This window comes from Felis catus, chromosome A1 (genome assembly GCF_018350175.1).
Source record: "Felis catus isolate Fca126 chromosome A1, F.catus_Fca126_mat1.0, whole genome shotgun sequence".
NCBI lineage: Eukaryota > Metazoa > Chordata > Mammalia > Carnivora > Felidae > Felis > Felis catus.
Genome location: NC_058368.1, coordinates 81,483,698 through 81,500,414, shown reverse-complemented (window position 1 = coordinate 81,500,414; position 16,717 = coordinate 81,483,698). Strand labels below are relative to the sequence as shown.

Sequence of the window (16,717 nt, the reverse complement as noted above, 5' to 3'; positions counted from 1 at the left end):
GCATTCACTGGAATAGTCTGGTTTCGGTTGAATTTCAGTGCTCACTTACCTTTCCTGTATGTAATGGGATATTTTGATAAAATCACTCCATTGACCAGGTTTATTTCCTGTTCAAAGAAAATAAGTACTTTTGTAAAAAAAAAAAAAAAAAAAAATAGGAAGACGATTTTCTTCAAAAAGACCATGGCTGTGTTTTCTTAACAGATCTCACCTCCTCTGGTGAATCCCATCACCTCTTGGAGATGTGTGAGAATCGCAGGTCGTGGTCAATCCCATGACTGTCTGGGTTGGGACTGTAGGGATTTTTGCTTCTGAGAATCACCGTCTGATGGCCTCTGCTCCGGCGGGCCCAGGAAAGGGACAGAAGGGCGGCCACTGGCTGGAATGTCGGGGGAAAGTGTGGCCAGCATCCACACCCCTCATTTTGGCTGCAGCACCCAGTCTGCGTGTGGGGAGCCACCCTTCCCCTGCCGGCCGCGTGGGTCTGCTGAGGTTGACCCCACGCCGGCTCCAGGGTGGGCGGGAGGCTGGCAGAGCCGCGCACACCTGGGTCCACTGCGGACCCAGGGGAGGCCCAGGGCTCCAGGCCTGCTTGTTGGGGTGGTGGGAGCCGTCAGGAGAGGGCGGCTTCAAAGCCAGAACTTCAGCCTCGCTGAAAACTTGCAAGAGAAGTACTAGTGAGTCCAAATTCTCCGGGTTCCCCAAACGACATCCTGCCAGATTTGCCTGACCTGTCTCCTGCCCTCTCTCCGTCCTCGTGTACATTCGCGTGCACACAGCACGTGTTTTCTGTCCAGACCATTTGAGAGTGAGAACTGATAGAGCTGGAGGGCCCCGAAGCTTGGAAACGCTGGTGACCCTGCTCGTCCTGTGTGCGGCAAGCCCAATGAGAGGGAGGCCAACACAGATGACACTGCCGGGTCCTCATTGTTTGAACGCCCTGATCCAGCCATGCCTGTTGCTGGCCTTCGCAGGTACATGAGCCAGGGCATTCCACTTCTTTCTTAAGCCAGTTTGAACCAGGTTACCGTTGCTTACGTTCAAAGTCCCACAGCCCAGGAATTGAGACCTCAGGGCTATCACGGGGCAGAGTTAGGGGTGCAAACCCAGGGGTGGTGTTGAATGACCACTGAAGACGAGCCATCCCTGTCACATGCTTCCCGCATCCAGCCTCCAGCAGAAAAGACGGTCAATAAACTATCGAATCAGTGTTTGTCTACCGGGCAAGCAATCGCACGAGGTCCATTCCTGTTCACGTCCTGGTGTGGAAACTTCCTGTGATCAAAATTTGACCCAAACAGGATTCATTCTTGAGACAGACAGCACGCGGCTCACCTGCGCTCACGTTCCCGGCGACCCGGCTGGCTCGGCCCACACAGCCGTCACACCGGAAGACCCTCCCTTCCGCACTCTGTTCCACTCTCGTGGCCACAGCCTGGTGCCCCCTTCTCACGGCACAGACCCCACTGAGGTGTGTCAGTGGTAGCCACAAAGGCGGGGAAGTGGACTTTAGTGGCCGTGTCCTGACAGAGGCCATGCCGTGGTAGGTGGTGAGGGTAGCTCGTCCAGTGGCAGGGAGAGCGATACCCCCTCCAGACGCATCTTGCTGTGCTGTTATAGTTTGTAGATAACCGTTTTCCTTGTGCGGGGTAGCACCCCACCATTTAAGAAGGATGGCAGGGAAACGAGAAAGAAAGAAAACATTTCTGCTCCAAAATGGAAAGGACTATATTTATCTTTTAAGGAAAGTTTGAAACTGGAGATCTGTGAGCTGTGCGGGCTTTTGGGAGGGTGACTGTCCTGTCCCGCAGGGGAGGGAGGGGCACAGGCACTACTGTGAAAATGAAGAAACGCCGGAAATCGTGACAGAGAGGGGCTCCGTTGGCCCCGAATCCTTAGCTGGAGATTGATTTGGAATATTCGCCGTTTCTTTTCTTGGCCCACCTCCCTGCAAGCTGAAACCAGGCAGAAACCCTGCAGGGAATCTTACAAGATCTCTGCTGGCCATTGTTCACTCTGCAGTGGGCTGACCCGTCACCCTCCATGTCTGGTGACAGGAAGGCCATGCGCCTGTCAGACACCTCGTCTCTTCTCGTCTCTTCTGTGACTGGAGCCTGTCCGCACTCTCCTGCCGGAATGGGAAGGGCTCACCACACTCATCCGTCTCAGCTCCGCCTGCTCCTCGCCTTTTCTTTGTAACAAAAGCCCACAACACACTTAATTCTCAGATAATATCTAACTCAATGTTTTCAATGAATTAACATCTATGGCACAAACCAGTTTGTTTGTTTGTTTGGAGGAAGGGGGTTATTTAGGGCAAGAACACATTTGCTGGTCTAGTCAGTGGAGAGAATAAGCAATGTGGACACTTTGGCTCAGCACCATCTCTGTGTATGTGTGTGTGTGTGTGTGTGTGTGTGGTTGTGTGAGTGTGTACAGATGTGTATATGAGTGTGAATGTGTGAGTGTGCACGTGTGAGGGTGCGCGCACACCTGAGTGTGAGTGTACAGATGTGTGAGTATAAGTGTGCACATGCGTGACTGAGGGTGTGTGTGTGCGCAGGGGGGTGTGAGTGGGTGTGTGGGAGTGTGGGTGTGCAGATGTGTGTGGGTGTGGGTATTGTGTGAATGCGCGTGCGTTTGTTAATCTGAGTGTGCAGATGTGTGAGTGTGCGTGGGCGTGCACACGTGAGTGTGGGTGTGCATTGCAGATGTGGGTGCAAGAGCGTGGGTGTGAGTTGTGTGCTCCGCCTGCGTGTCAGTGAGTGGGGAGTGGCGGTGAGAAGAGCGGAGGGCACAGGCGCGACCTCTCCGTCTCCAGCAGGACGCACATCTGTGAGAAGAAACATGGCGTGTGTCTCCGAAACGTATGTGTAGGAGTTTCTTGCAGCCTGGCCTGGGCTTGTTAAAGGAATAATAAAATTCCTTTAGATATTTTTGTTTCTTGAATTTTAATGAAAAGATTGATTTCTAGTCATTATTTATCTATTGTCAAATTTTAACAAACAGCTGTAGTGATAATTGCCGAATTTCCAGTCTGTGTTTAGAGAAGACTGTCAATTCACAGGCACGGGTTGGTGCTATTATCTGTGCCGAAGGCACTTTGCTGTGAATATACAGACTTAGTGCTGGTTCTCAATAAATATACAAAGATGCTAATTATCGCTACAACTATTTGTTAACACTCAAAAATACATAAAAAATAAATAAAAGAAATGTTATTTTTCCATTAGAAATTCAAAAATATTTGTCTAGAGGCTGCCTCTTCCATAATATTTGGAAATTGCACTATCATTACACTGCGTTAACTTTACCTTTTGTTTTTCAGTCCCTCGCGGCGGCTCCCCTCCCCCAGCCTTCCCTAGGGTGGGGGGGTCTGCTGCCTTCCTGTCTGCTCGCGGGGCGCCCCCCAGGCTGCCCACGCCGCGTGGTTCTCGGGGCAGGGACCCCCGGGGCTCCACACGCCACGTCCCTGGGGTGTCCCCGGGCGGCCCCGTGCGAGGTTCGACTCCAAGGCAGGGCTGACTGGGCCGCACACCTGCCGGAGGGCCCTGGGGGACCCAATCTGGGGGATGCCCCGGCAGAGAGCCGGCAGGACTCCTGAGGTGGAGCGCAGAGGGGGGGCCGCCTGACGGGGATCCCATCTTCTACAGGTTCAAATCTTTTCCCTGTCTCCGCCACGTGGGCGGAGCTGACCGCCGTGAGCTGCGGGAGGCGAGGGCACTTGTGTGTTGGCTCTGTCCACCAATGGCCCATGCTTGCTTGACGCCTCGTCCCCCTGGAGATTTTCCCTGGGGGTCCCTCCGGGCTGCTGCCCGGGGGGCTGGTTGAGGATGTCCCGAGCACGAGAAGTGAGGGAGGCTCCTGCGTTCCGTGCTCAGATTCTGGAGAGGGCTCGAGTGTGTGCTTCCTAGAGGCCCAGCCGTGGGAGATGGGGCCCGAATCTGTGTGTCACCTGGAGGCCCAGCCACAGAAAGCGGTCGCTCGAGGCAGGCAGAATGGAGGCCTGTGACCCCCCCTACCACCCCCCCTCTTCTCAGGGGCCTTCCTGCTCATCAGATGCAAGGAAGCAAGCGTCTCCCCTTCTGCACACTCTTGCTGCTCAGGGCCCTGCCACAGCTCTGGTGGCCCCAGGCTTGACTCTGGACCTCAGGGAAGGGGTGCGGGGATGAGGAAGCCAGGTGAGGCACCCCTTTGCTGAGTCAGCTGTCATGGGACATTGCCTCCAGGCAGCCGCTTGTCCAGGGTGGCTTTGTGCTTTGTCCCAAACTCTACCTACAGCTACCGCGGTCCTTCTTTGCCACCTCTCCTCGGTCCTGCCCACGTTTATGGGTGTGGATTCTCTTCTCTGCACACGGGCCCTGACTAAAGCAGGCGTCAAATTCATGGAAATTTGTGTTTTCCTTCTGAATAGAAATATTTGCCCAGTTTCCCTCTACAGAAGGTGAGAGGTGGGAGAGAGATTATAGATCATGTCGTTTGAGTGCTTTATTCTACAGACGAGGAAACCGAGGCCAGACAGTATCACGTTACCTTAGTCTGTGCAACCGTTACATCACAGAATTTAAACTCAAATTTAGGTATCCAAATTTTGGCTCAGCATTTCAACATTTTCTTTTCACAACGTCCCACACTGAAAAACAAAAGTGAGAAAGAAGTGATGTCAGTCACCTAGTTCATCCTGTTAGTACTAGTGTTGCTATTATGTATTATTACCACTGTTGCTGCCTGATATTGATCAGCATGTGCTTTTCACATATGTGTGTATGTGCACCTGTGTACTGTGTAGGTATTGCAGAAATAATCTGAGGCCTAGTTCAATATCATCCTGCAGGGAGAATTTTGTTTTCTTCCTTCCAGGTACCTGGGGAGATAAGCTATCCAAGGTCACCTGATTTTTTTCTGGGTGACCCAGCTGACTTAAAGCCTCACTGAAGTCCCCATGAGAGCCGTTTAAATAGTCCAAAGAAGGCGTGGAAGGAGAAAGAAACAACAACAAAAATCCAGGAGGGACAGTTAGGAAACCACCAATCAAATGGTGGAGCCCAGACAGCCATGTCAACAATGACACCAGGTGTCAGCGTAGCCGACACCCTGCGTGGAGAGAGGAGGTTCTCAGACAGATGCGAACACGGGATCCAACGATAAGCTGTCCCGGAAATCTGACCTTAAATGCAAAGCCACAGGGAGACTGGTTGGAAGTAGGCAAAACAGGAGTCAGTGTGCAGGCACGAAGCGTAAAAGCTCAAGTGGCTGCCGTGGCGTCAGAAAGACGGATTTCAAGTTAAAAGGCATTACCAGAGATAAAGAAGGAAAAGTTACAATAAAAAAGGGTCACTTAAGGAGGAAGACATAACAATCGATGTGTGTCTTCTGTAATAACGAAGCTTCAAAATACATGAAAGAAAAATAGACAGAATTAATGGGGGAAATGGGAAATCCCACGGTCATAGTTGGCGATTTAAAACCCCCGCATCAGCAATTTATGGAAGAACTGACAGAAGTCGACAACAAAAAGGTCTAAACAACACGACAACCTTCTTGAGTTTGCCGACACTTCCTGAACACCACGCCTGTCCGCGGAGGAACGCCAATTATTTTCAAGAGCATATACCGTATGCTGGAGCCTAAATCAAGCCACAGCAGATTTACGATTCAAATCCTGCAGAGGTTGTATTTAATTTAAGTTCTTGTAAGTCAGATCAAATGTCTGAATGTGGCCTGAAAAAAAATCACAATAAAATTAAGTTAGAAATCTACCTCAGAAATATGATGAAGGTATTCAAGTATTTGGAAATTACACAACACACTACTAAAAAAACCATAGTTTAAAGCACGAAGGAAATTGGGTAATATTTCTAACTGAATTGTAGTGAAAATACAACATAGCAGTGTTTATGGGATGCAGCTGTAACAGGACATTGAAGGAAATTTATAAAATTAAATTCATATATTAGAGAAGAATTACCTACATCCAGTGATCTGAGCTAACAACTTGAGGCATTAAGTAAAAACAAACAAACAAACTCAACTAAAAGTGAATAGAAGGAAAATGATTTAAAAAGGAGTGGAAATCAGTGAAATGGAAAACAAACAGTAGAAAAAATTGAAGCCATAAACTAGTTCTTTGGGGGAAAAAATGAAAGTATGAGCCTTTAGTTAGGCTAGTTAGTAATAATATTTTTTAAAGTTTATTTTATTTATTTTTGAGAGAGAGAGAGAGAGAGTACCTGTGTGTGATCGAGAGAGGGAGGGGCAGAGAGAGGGAGGGAGGGAGAGAATCCTAAGCAGGCTCTGTGTTGTCAACTTAGAGCCCAATGTGGGGCTCGAACTCACGAACCATGAGATCATGAGCCAAAATCAAGAGTCGGACACTTAACAGACTGAGCCACCCAGGCACCCCAGTAATGATGATTTTTAAAAAAGAGAGACTCAAATTACCAATCCCAAGAACAAAAGAAAGAAATCTCTATAGATCAGCTAATGAAAAGGTAATAGATAAATATTATGAACAATTCTATGCCAAGAAAACTCGACGACTAGATGAAATGGACCGTATTTTTCATGGACACAAATCACCAAAAGTGACCCAAGAAAATCAGAGTACTTAAAAATCCCCATGTCAATCAAACATTCAAACTTGTAACCAGCCATCTTGTCATGCGACCCCTTTGCTGGCCCAGACGGAGTACGCCCCTTTAATGACCTCTCCCCTGATGACAGATAGAAACTCTGGACAAAATTCTAGAAAGACAACTCTGCCGTGCCAGGGCGCACCTCCTTCTTCCTTCTTCGCCCCCCCAGCTGTGCCATGAGGGTGTCCAAGTGTGAAACAGCGTTCGGGCGAAGCAGCAAAATCTTTGTATTTCTGGCAACACGTGTGTGAAACAGGTCCCTGCAAACTGGAGGGTGCATGGGGAACCGGCTTCTCAGGCTGAAAAAGAACTATTTCAGCCACTCTGACCAGTGTGAGGTGGTGTCTCGTGTGGTTTTGATTTGTATTTCCTTGATGAGGAGTGATGTTGAGCATCTTTTCATGTGCCTGTTGGCCATCTGGATGTCTTCTTTGGAAAAGTGTCTATTCGTGTCTTCTGCCCATTTCTTCACTGGATTATTTGTTTTTTGGGTGTTGAGTTGGAGAAATTTAACAGAAGACCATGGGGGAAGGGAAGGAGAAACAGATACAAACAGAGAGGGAGGGAAGCAAACCATAAGACACTCTTAAATACACTCTTAAATGAACTAAGGGTTGATGAGGGGGTGGGGTGAGGGGAAAATGGGTGACGGGGAGGGAGGAGGGCATTTGTTGGGATGAGCACTGGGTGTTGTATGTAAGCAACGAATCACGAGAATCTACCCCCCAAACCAAGAGACACTGTGCACACTGTATGTTAGCCAAATTGACAATAAATTATATTTAAGAAAAGAAAAAGAAAAACAGCTATTTCGATGGCACCCCAAAAAGAAAAGTGTTTAGGTATACGTACGGCCAAAGAAGGTGCAGGACACATATGTTTAAAACTACGAAATGCTAATGAATGAAATCAAAGATGACTTAATGAACAGGGAGCTATATTGTGTTCCTGGATCGGATGGCTCAGTATTGTCAAAATGCCAGTTTTGCCCAAATGGAGATAGATAGATCGATAGATGATAGACCGATAAATGATTAATGGATGATAGAGGACAGAGAGATAGATGGATAGATGCAAATATTGCCAAACTGGTTCTAAGATTTATACGGAGAGGTAAAGGAAAGAGCAAAGCTGCAAGCTCGCACAGCCTGGTTTCGAGATTTGCTAGAAAGCCTCCGTGATGGGGACGGTGTGGTTCAGTGAAAGACTGACAGGTCAGTTAATCTACCCTGGTTTTTGACAAAGGTGCAAGGGCAGTTCAGCGGGGGAAGGATAGTCTTTTCACACAGTGGGTTCGAACAGCTAGACAAGTGTACGCAAAACAAAACCAGGGACCCATACGTTCTGTCTCGTCCAGAAATTAGTTGGAGAAGCCGGGCAGTGGTGCTCTACTGTGCAGTTCGTGTCGTCCTATTTGTAAGTCTTGTCTTCAGATCAAGGGTAGCTGTGCTCAGGAAGTTGTACTTCAGGACTCTCCTGGGGACCAGTGGCCATGCCTGGACCTAGTTTAGGTGACAGGATTCTGGACTTTGTGCTGAAATTGCAAAGGGTCTTGGAAAGAGCTGGGTGTTTTCTGTGTGGAAGGCATGTGCGTCCAGGGACACAGGGCAGGTTATGATGGCCACTTTCCACGGTGGCCCCAGTAATTCTGTCTCCTAGAAGCTCCGTGCATTCCTCTTCAGCACAGCCAAGGGCTGGCCTGAACACTTGGGAGCAGCCACGCTGCCCTTCGTGGGTGATGGATGATAGGCTGTGGTCCCCCTGACAATGGGGCGTCATTCGGCACTAAAAACGCAGGGGCCGTCGAGCCCCGTAAAGACGCGGAGGAACCTTGAACGCATATGGCTAAGTGAGAGAGGCCAATCTGAAAAGGCTGCACCCAGTGATGCCAGCTACATGACATTCCGGAAAAGGCAAAACTGTGGAAACAATAAAAGATCAGTGGTTGCCAGGGGGTGGGGGGATGAACAGCAGAGCAGAGAGGGTTTCCAGGGCGGTGAGACCACGTGGCGGGATGCTGTCATGGGGGACACACGTCATTACACGTTTGTCCAACCCACAGAGTGCGCGACACCAGGCGTGAGCCCTGATGCACACGTTGGACTCTGGGCGATCAGTTGTGACGGATGTCCCACCCCACTGGGGATGTGGATGCGGGGGGCGGGGCGGGTGGGAAATCCCTGTACCTTCCCTCCATGTTGCTGTGAACTTAAAACTGTCTAAAAACGAAGTCTACTGGAAAGGGTGGGGCTGGCCTGTGTAACCGGTAGGACACTGCACGAACGATGCTGTGATGTTTCTGAAGCTAGGTCACATTGTGACGTCCACCTCGTCTGGAGGCTACTCACGCTGCCCCGTGAAGCAAGGGCCACGTGCAGGGAGCAGAGGTTGCCCCCACCCTGGTCCAGCCTTCGTGTGACGCAGCCCCGGCTGGCACGCTGACTGAAATCCTCTGGAGGGATGTTAAACCAGAACTCCCGACCCTCAGAAACTATGTGACAAAACAACAACAACAACAACAACAACAACAAAAACCAAACATTGTTTAAGCCAGTAAGTTTGAGATAGCTTGTTTCTGACTACAGATACCACTCGAAAATCCAAATCCTTTTGCTTGACCCTTCTTTCTTTTTTTATTTTTTTAGAATTTTTTTTTTAACGTTTATTTATTTTTGAGACAGAGAGAGACAGAGCATGAACGGGGGAGGGGCAGAGAAAGAGGGAGACACAGAATTGGAAGCAGGCTCCAGGCTCTGAGCCATCAGCCCAGAGCCCGACGTGGGGCTCAAACTCACGGACCGCGAGATAGTGACCTGAGCTGAAGTCGGATGCTTAACCGACTGAGCCACCCAGGTGCCCTTTGACCCTTCTTTCTAAGTCAACTTTTAACTTATGTTCTTTGGTTATTGACACAAATGAGCTGATGTAAGGATTCCATCAGGGGGCTGGGCAGGAAAAGATAAGCACCGCCCCTCCCCCACTGAGTCACAAGGCAGCCACAGTAGGTCCTGGGATGACCTCCTCCCTCTGTCTGTGCAGTGGTTGAGGTGAGCGTTGTGGCCAAGAGTGTGTCCTGTGGGCCTGCTCCAACGACCCACTTGTGTTTGTGGGTGGGTCCCAGTGCTCAGCTCGCGGCAGACTCCCGGCGATCAGCGGAGGTATGGCTGGAAGGATCCTGTTCAGTCCACTCCATTTCCCTTACTAGTACGTTCTTCACGGCTTGCACACAGCAGGGGCTCAGTAGACGCTCATTAAATGGATGGTTCAAGAGCCAAGAACTGCACAAGGGCACACATACAGGGGTTTTTCTGTTGTTGCTGTTTAGAAATCAAATGTGAGGAAAATTTAGAAAAACTGGCTCAAGTTTTGCCCCCACGTGAAGCGAAGCCAGAAGACGCTCCAAATTCATGACCATACGGACAGAGGCGGTGTGCTCATTCCCTGGTCCTGGCAGGAGGGCAGGCAGGGTAAGGACGGTAGCCTCTGGCCTTCGACCCGCCTTTCTGGGCGTTTCAAAGGCAGGTGGATACAGACGGCTTGCCTGAGCACAGCCAACCCTCTGTGCCCATGTCCTGAGGGGGCCATTTCTTCCCTTCTTGGCCCTTCGATTGGGAGCCCCGGAGGGGTCCTCCTCAGTGCCCACCGTGAGCCCAGGCCTTTGCCTTTTCTGTGGCCTGCCAGGTGACGTGACCGTCACCTTGACACCAGCAGCAGTATGGTAGGAAGCGGGGAGCAGGCGGGCAGTTGGGCTGGTTTAGAATGGGCTCTGGAAGGAAGAAGAGGTTCCCGTATGGGGCCATGTCTGCCCTGCCTGGAGGAAAGCCACTGTCCTGGGGAGTGGGGGAGTGGCCGTTAGACGCAGGAGGTGCGGGTGGACGTGACAGCGTGTGTGCGCTCCAGCCGGAAAAATCTCACAACTAGGAGACCTGCTAACCCTGCCTGGACCCCACGGGCAGGCTTGCTGCGGACCGGCAGGCGCTGGCCCTGGGAAGGGCCCAGGGGAGTTGCTAGTGTAGATGGCACAGAGGACGGTCTGCCTGTCAGTCTGCACAGACCGCTTGGTGGACCCACTTGTGAGGCAAATGTTTCTTCTTTTGACTCTCGCCATCGTGAATAAAGGGTGCGTTTTCACCGCTTGCTACTAAAACTCTCCCAAAAACGTACCAAGTTCGGACCACCACAGGTACAAATCCTGGGGGCACGTGGCTCAGCATTTCCTTTCCTCCAGTCCAACGGTGTCCACCTTCAGCCCCTGTGGCGCATGGATGGGTACCGCCTGCCCCTCCTGGCAGGCAGCTCTGGGCTGGGCCTCCCGGGGCAGCCCTGAGGTTGAAGGAAGCCGCTTCCCTGGAGACCTCTCCCGAGACACCGAGGGACCCTGGGCCCCGTCCCCCAGTTCCAGCCTTCTCCGCAGGGCCAGCCTCCGGGTCGTCCTCTGTGTCACGACGGCACCTCCCTGCGCCCCCGCCCACGGTCCGCCCACCTGGGCTTGGCTGTCAGGAGAATGTGGGCCCCACCCCAGCAAGCTGCTCTCCAGGGCACCCAGAAGTGAACCCCCAGCGGGGTAGCGTCAGGCGCCTGTGGCCGGGTCTCGCCCTTGTCCCCGTGTGACCCTCCCCGGAGGCACCAGCCAGTCCTGCGGCCACGCGGTCGCCCTCTGCCACTTTCAGCGGGTGTGGACCGGCACCGAGGATCGTGCGATCTGGGCGCGAGGAGCTGCGCCAGGTGCTTTGTTCAAGCGAACCGTGTCCTCGGCCAGCTCCAGGGCTTAGTGTCCTCATCTGTAAAACCAGGTCTCTGGAGGCTGTGGCAATGAGTGATTATGGATATCCGGTTCCCAGCACAGGCTCCAGCACATAATGAGATTAGATAAATGTTCACTTACGATTATGATTACTATCGTCAACACGCATCCACCTCTGACCAGGAAACAGGGAGGACCCGGGAAAGGAGGAAGCCGTGGGGCCGCCTGGTCCAGCACCAGCGGTCGTGCTCCGCGGAGCTGACGGCGGGAGAAAAGCCTCTTTAGTAATCGATAGAGATGTGCTGCCTCGTGTGCACTCGGGGTAATTGGGGAGGGAGGCCAAGAATTTTATGCAGATAGCAGCGAGGTCCCTGCCACGGGGAGGCAATGTCCCGCACAGAACAGCTTAAGACGAGATTAGCGTGGAGACGGGAGCATCGGCAGGGCCTGCACAGAGCAGATAAGGAATCTGGACCAGGCCAGAGCACCGAGGACTCCCCGGACGCCCCGCGAGAGACCCCGAGAACCTGCCGCCGTCACAGCCTCGAGTCCGCATTTACACTTGTTGGCGCCCCGAGCCCGCGCCCACGTGACGACGGTGTGTGTCTTTCATCACACGGGGCCTGGGTTCTTCACGGACAGCTGGAGGAATCTGAGCCTCACTTGACTTACTGCACACAAGTTCCTGGTGCCCAGGGGAGGCAGCCCAGGCGCGTGCGGCCGGTGTCCCTCTGAGGCGTCCCGGACACACCCCCGGCCCTCCGCCTGTCCCCACGGAGGGTCGGGCCACCATCCTTGTCTTGCTCCCGCGGGTGCTCGGCGGCCGTCTCCTTCCTCCACTGGCCCCCAGTGCCGACCTCCCCCTCTTCCTTTTCACTCTCGCCCCCTGTCCCTTCAGTGAGTGAATAATGTCCACGTGTGGCCGAGAAGCGAAAGATCCAGTGGCATTTGTGTGACGAGGAAAAGGAAAACAGCAAGTTTGGGAGTGATGTGGACTTTGAAAATGTTAATAGAGTCGGCAGACACTTCGGTGCCTATGAAAACCCAGAATCCCCTGTGACTGTGAGAGCCAACTTGCACAGGTGCACCAGCACCCCAGTCCCACACCGGAGCGAGCAAAGCCAACACAGCTGGCAGGAGACATCCTTGGAGAAAACATACGTGCGGTGTTCTCAAAACCCTCGGAGAAGCCTTTGACAAGACCCAATATGTATCTTCCCGAAGATGGTGTTAAAATAGGAATGGAAGACAGTGTCCTTAAGTTGATAAATCTCAGTAAAACAATAACAAAAAGAAAAAAAAAATATCCCAAGCTTTAGCACATCTCACTGTCAATAGTAAGACATTAAAACATTTTTCTTGTAGGGGCACCCGGGTGGCTCAGCCGGTCAAGCATCCGACTTCGGCTCAGGTCATGATCTCTGGGTTTGTGGGTTCGAGCCCTGCATCGGGCTCTGTGCTGACAGCTCGGAGCCTGGAGCCTGCTTCGGATTCTGTGTCTCCCTCTCTCTCTGCCCCTCCCCCGCTCATACTCTGTCTCTCTCTCTCTCTTAAAAATAAATAAAAATTAAAACATTTTCTTGTAGAATCAAGACTTAGTCTAGAATGCAGGCCATTATTATTTTTAGTCAACATTGAATCAGCATAAAGGGTAAGAAAAATGTAAAAGGTATAAGTAAAAAAAAGGTATAAGTAATAAAAAAGAAAAAGTAATAAAAAGAATAAGTAAAAAAATAAGTAATAATAAGTAATAAAAAGGTATAAGGTCATTTCTCCAATAATGACCAGAACTGTCATTTTGATGACATTTTAGATATACATCACCCCCCACCAATACTCAGAACATTTTTTAGAATCCATGACACCTGTAAATATTTGGTAATATATATCAATATTAAAAACCAAATTGCATTCTGTCTACCAGTGACATTTAGAAAATTCAATTTATAAGAAGTTGTTGGATTCCACTTCTGGTCGAGATGGAAAAACAGAGGTGGGTTTTGCCCGCAGCTCCCACCGTTCAAACCCGGAGCAAATGTCCTGGGTATGCTCAGAATGTGCTTGCCCCCTGCAGAGAGCTCTGTGACCTCGTCACTGATAGTTAGACTCGACTCATGTGACACTCTTTGCCCAGTGTCGCATTTCTCTAGATTTTATGTTGAGCTCTTTATTATTGTTAAAAATTTTCTAATGGTTTATTTATTTTTCAGAGTGGGCAGAGGGGCAGAGAGAGAGACACAGAATCTGAAGCAGGCTCCAGGCTCCGAGCCGTCAGCACAGAGCCCAACGCCAGCTCGAACCCGTTAACTGTGAAATCGTGACCTGAGCCGAAGTCAGAGGCTCAACCGACGGAGCCACCCAGGTGCCCCTGGATTGGCCTCTTTGGGGGGATATCTTCTCGGGAGAGAAGGTGTTTAACCCTGCTTAAGTTAAACAGATGTACTTCCACGTACAGGTAACCCCCGCAAGTCCCTCCCAGGGCCTGCACCTTCTGTCTAGCTGACCCAGGACGGCGTTGAGAGCAAACAGCGCCCCTAGGGACCCAACTTGGCACACATGCATAATTGCCTTCAGTTTCCCACTCTCCCTCGCCACTCCGCTCTTGGGGTTCAGGTGACTCTACTTGGAGGTATTCCGGGATTCTGAAGTTGGTGAAAAGAAACTTAATTTTCAACCAAAGAAATAAGGAGATGTTCCTTTCATATTTTCTGAACCTCTCACCTGAAAGAGCCCCAAATCTTCCTCTTGAAAATCCTAGACTTCAAAAGCGATTTAAGACCTTTAATAAGTGAGCTAACTCCCTCTATCTTATTACTTCCCATCAAAATAAAACAACGTATGTAATTGGGAGATCAGGGGAGGATCAGGGAAATTATTGTGTTTGTTCCTTGGATTCTGCCAAGGGATCTTCCCACATTTACGAGAAAGAAAAGGGCACTGTCTCTGGGACGGAGGTTTGAACACGTCTCTAGGAAGATCCTAAGACACAGAGGCTCATGTACTGTCTCAGAAGACTCCAGTAAGGGCATCGCCAAGCGCTTTCTGATTTTCAGTCAGTCACAGGTGTGTGCTGGCGTCCTGGCCTGTGTGATGTCTTCAGAGAGAGTGTCTCTGCTGTGTAGACGAGCCATCACTGGACTGTTCCAAGAGCCAGCCAAGGACAAAGTGTGGACCTTGAAACAGGTGCATGCTTCCTCGTGTGCTGTTGGGCAGAAGGTCACAGGCTGGGGGAGCTGGAACCCCACTCCGGTCCAGGGGATTCGGAGATTCACAAAAACCAGAGAGTTTGCCACAGAAGTCCTGGCTTGGAAAGTTTTTGTTTCCTCTGCCCAGAACACAGAAAATAGAGCTAATTTTCCAGGTGGCCTTCCTTCCTCTTGGGCTTCGAGAGGCAGGTAGGACTGTCCCGGTGGGTGGGCAGGGACAGGTGGGTGTGAGAACTGTATGTGCCCCGGATAGCCATTTGGGATGGTCCAGCCTGCTAATCCAGAGGCCCTGGGACTTTGGCCTGCACCTTCAGACATCTGAAACTTGTAGGGCCATGAGGTCAGCCCGGGGGCAGCTTTTCCAGGGTTGGGTGACGGAGCCTCATCAGATTGCCCGTGTCGGGCCCATCCCCAGACGTGCCTTTCTGCAGCACTCACTATGCTGACCTATGAATGTAGAGAAATGTATGTGGGTCCTTCATGATCCTTGGAGCCAGGAAAAGAAAAAGCTGGGGTCTGCGTCCTGGCCAGGGTCCATGCTGTGCTGGCCAGAGGGGCCACGTCGGAATGGTGGCTCGGGCCAGTGTTAGCTCTGTTCCCTCCACAATTGTCTGCAGCGGACAGGGTTCCCGAGGCTGTGCCGTCAGCCCGGCAGCGGTCACTCCGTGGGTTTGTCGGAGCCCCGCACGCGCACCGGTCACCTTGTCTGGCTTGCAGGGAGCAGTGAAGAAATCCTTAACTTCTCCAGAAGCCGGAGTCCAGCATCCCGCGTAAGGCCTTTCAGCGTGTGTGCACACCCAGGGCACAAAGCAGCATCTTGTACACGGGCACCTGCCCGTGATCCACACCCAGGTTGGTGTCTCTGGTCTATTTTATTGCATTTAAACATCATTTGTCATTATTTTCAAAGTGTAATTTTTCCAAAATTCTGCCTGCGGCCCACCGAATTGATTTCGGGCTGCCGGTAAAGTCAGAACAGCAATGTTCCGGGGGCTGTCCCTGGGAGGGGCGTCCAGGCCAGCCCTCGGCTTGTGTGGGCTCCACAGGAGTGGGGAGCAAAGTCAGGCCTGGGGCCCTGGGCTCCTTCGCCCCTACCCGGTCCAGCCCTTTATCCACTGGAAGGTGTCCAACGTGCGGGCTCTTCTCAGAACCGGCCAGTCCCCTGCACAGAGCAAGCAGACACGCACTCCGTCCCACGGCCTGGTGAACTTCTGTTCCGACCACGTGGCACTCCCACCCCAGCCCACGGATGTGCCCGTGTTGAGACACTAAATTGCCTGTGCTCTCAGCTTTATGGGGCTTATGGATCCCGACGTTAGGTTTCCCTCCTTCTTCTGATATCAGAGCAGCTCCTTGGGAGCAGGAACAAAGAATGTCACCTTTTCTGGAAATTTTCTCCGTACCTGTTAGGTATCACACAAATTGCGCTTGCTGGGATGTTGTGTGCAGAGGTATATAATTTGGGTTTATACTGTGTTTGTGCAATGTCTAGACATTAGCATGCAGAAACCTGGAGTCTGAAACCACATGTCAACGCACAGGGAAAAACGCTCTTGATTTCGAGTAGATGGTCCCCATTATGGCACAAAGTGCAGCTACTGTTAACGTTGTGAGGCTGTCAGAGGACAAACCTTTTATCACTCGCAGAGCTCGGAATCGAAGCAGGGATCCTAGACACTGGAGAACGTAATGGAGCCTTCAAAGCCATTCTGCAGCCGCACCGACCATGGCTGTGTGGTGCCCTTGACACACTAAGGTTCAAGGGCTTACGTGTCCTTATGTCTCCTGGAAAAGACACATGCAACGTTACCAATTTGTCTCTAGTTCCGTTTATAAACTTTTCAAGAAAATGATTTCTTCCTGGCCTTGATACAAGGTTACCACACACGCAGAAAGGAGATGTAATTTCTCCCCAGCCGGCTGGAGCGTGTGTCAAATGCACACGCCGTTGCTGAAGCGCGGGGTCTGCAGCGGGGCCCCGGGGGCAGTGCCCGGCCGGGGTGTCAGGCCCTCAGCAGTGTTGTGGGTGGGACAGCTGGGCAGGGCCTGCGGGGACATTTGGGGGCGGGGGGGCAGTGAGGTGAGGTTGGGAAGGGATGATAATAACAGTGACTCCATTTGTGGCTCACGGC

The 16,717-nt window shown here is 51.4% G+C and overlaps 1 long non-coding RNA gene across 1 annotated transcript; it reads left to right on the top strand.

The window, feature by feature from the left end:
* Window positions 1–13,669: 13,669 nt before the first annotated feature.
* LOC123384056 lies at window positions 13,670–16,505 on the top strand. Its single transcript, XR_006594656.1, has 3 exons — window positions 13,670–14,562; window positions 15,303–15,437; window positions 16,078–16,505. It is a non-coding gene; the product is annotated as an uncharacterized LOC123384056 (long non-coding RNA).
* Window positions 16,506–16,717: the final 212 nt, after the last annotated feature.